General features: G+C 50.6%; 1 non-coding gene across 1 annotated transcript; it reads left to right on the forward strand.

Annotated features, from left to right (window-relative positions):
* The first annotated feature begins 2,181 nt into the window (after positions 1–2,181).
* On the forward strand, positions 2,182–2,254 carry TRNAM-CAU (transfer RNA methionine (anticodon CAU)). Its single transcript has one exon. It is a non-coding gene; the product is annotated as a tRNA-Met (tRNA).
* The last annotated feature ends 360 nt before the right edge of the window (positions 2,255–2,614 follow it).

Below are 2,614 nucleotides of genomic sequence, written 5' to 3' on the forward strand. Positions count from 1 at the left end.
ACTAATTGACTATAGCGGGAGCTGCATCAGCTCCTTAATTGCCGAAGGGAAATGAAACAATGAAATTTTTCCTTTTGGTATATCCTTTTTTTCAAGAGCCCTGGGGTAAGGGCTGCAAGCTGCCTGCCTGGAACAGCAGGACTGGGAAGCTCTGGGTTATTATTCTGGTGATGTTTACAAAGAAAGGTGCTCAGGCACTGGGTAGCAGCACAGAGGATGGGAGATGATGATAATGCACTTTTAGTGCTTTCCCCATCGTCACAAATAAAGCTGGTAGATTCAGATAATGGATTCAATAACACAGAGGAGAAAGTGCCAAATGTACCGTCTGATAACAGGGCGGTAAATGCTGAAGTTTTAAGTTATATTCAGTTATAAGCACCCTGTTCTGTGTGGGCTCTCTGCCTTCTGGGCTCCAAGGACCTTCACTATGCCCAGCCTCCAAATTCTGCTTGTATCTGTTGTGTGATGCTCCACAAGAACAGTATTGGAAACCTTTTCTGTCCCCATCTTGAAACCTGAAGTGGAGAAAACTGTTGTTTCTCCTCTCTGGTGTGATGAGAGGCTGGGATTCCCCCTCTCTGCTCCATGGGAAGATGAAATATGGTCACTCTGAGCGCCTGGACTTGTAAAATTGCCTCTGACTATGCTGGGCTTCTCTCCCTGGCAGGAGACATCAGCGCATCATGGAGCAGGACAGACTTTTTCCTTTTCCCCCTCTTAATCTGAGGAAATGGGCACAGGCAATGGAGCTCTGTGGGAATGGGCATGGATCTACGATGGGCTGTCCTGGATTGTGCTGGGGTGGACTGGAACAAGGGGCAGTGGACCAGTGGGGAAGTCTAATGGCTGAAGGATGCAGGAGGATGCAGTGGCTCAGCATCTGCAGAGTCAAGGCTGGGGGATAAAGTTGTAAGGATCAAGTGGGTGAGGCAAAGGGAGAGAAGGCTGTAGGGTGATGAGGAACAGCAGAAGCATTCAGAGGAAAAGGAGAAAGAAAAAAGTCCAGATAAAAATAGAAAACACAAAGGAGGGAAAAGCATGTGTGTGCCATACACTGCTGAGTTTCTGCTCAAGGCAATGTCACCAGGGACATCTTTTGTTTCATTCCCACGAAAATCCTTGCCATCAGTACTTTTTCTGTCTTCTCCATGAATCCATCAGTTCCTAAACAAACAGACATGACAAGGTCTTCTAGAGCTGTGTCAGAAACTCAAAGTACCAGCTGCACACATCATAACACAGGAGAAAAATCATGTGGTTGAATACAGGTGGAAAACAGAGACATTTCCAAACAACCAATGTTTAGTTTGGGTGACTCATCGCCCATGTACCTTGTTTTAGATGTTTGGAGCAGCTTTATTAATTTAATCAGAATTTATGAGCACTAAACCTGTCTGTCATTGAAGCCCCAAAGGATGAGCAGACTATTAAAAATGACATCCTCGCTCTGCTCGTGGCCAATGCTGGATGGAGCGTGGCGGCTCAGGCTGTAAGTTCTGCATTTACTCATCCTGTGGTTGTAGCAATTTTGTCCATACCAGAAGCCTTGCAGCTTCGACTCGTCATCTCATCGTCCCGTATGCACAGCCAGTCAGATCCCTGGAAATCAGGTTATTGTCCCCCTGACAACATGAGTTGCCCATGAGACCTTTAGCAAAATCCTCAGGCTCTCCAACACGATCGAACATCTCATGTCGGTGAGGTTTGGAGACTTTCTGCACCAATTAAATGTCTGCTTTCTTGTCTTCTTCCAGTTTAGGTGTTTGACATTTGATTGTCATGGTGACCGCTGCCTTGAGACCCTCAGTGCAGCCCTCGTAGTGTGTTCCTCGCCAGCGGAGCTGGATGAAGATGTCCAGGAGCCCCGAAGGACTTCTCATGAATGCAGCTGTTTTGCAGAGCAGCACGAGAAAGAGGAGCCATTTGCACGAAAATCTCAGGTCTGTCTTGCAGAAAAGCATAGGAAAAGAATGAATTGGGGGAAAACCAAACCAAAATAAATAAACAAACAAAAGGAAGCAAAGAAAAGCACAAAACAGGCGTCTCCTGCAGAAAAAGAGCCGTTTCCGAAGACTCGAGGTTTCTCGGGCAGCACCGCACAGAACAGCTACAGCAAGTCCCCGAAGCCGCAGGGGTCAGACCCTGAAGAGGCCTGCGCGGAGGCTTGCCTATCGAGGAGCCTCGTTAGCGCAGTAGGTAGCGCGTCAGTCTCATAATCTGAAGGTCGTGAGTTCGATCCTCACACGGGGCAAGAGTGGTTTCCTCCTTTTTTTCCCCACCTCCCGCGAGCATGCAGGGTTTCCAGCGCAAGGAATTTTTTTGTTTCTGTAACCGAATGGCAGCAGGTGGGGCGTGCCCGGGGCGGCGGGGACGAGACCCGCAGGCCCGGCAAAGCGCTGCAGCGCAACGCCGTTACCGGCCACGGACACTTCTCCACCGGCGCGTGGGTCCTCCTGCCCGCTAGGGGGCGATCGCGCTGACGGTTGTGTGAGGGGAGGGTGTGGCTAACGGCCGTTGCCGGGGGGGCGTGGCGAGGCCGCGGAGGCGTTCTGATTGGCCTCACCGCGCGGTGGGCACGCCCGGCGGCGCGGCACGGCGCCGCGCACCGGCC

The sequence above is a fragment of the Patagioenas fasciata genome, chromosome 13 (genome assembly GCF_037038585.1).
Source record: "Patagioenas fasciata isolate bPatFas1 chromosome 13, bPatFas1.hap1, whole genome shotgun sequence".
NCBI classification, from domain to species: domain Eukaryota; kingdom Metazoa; phylum Chordata; class Aves; order Columbiformes; family Columbidae; genus Patagioenas; species Patagioenas fasciata.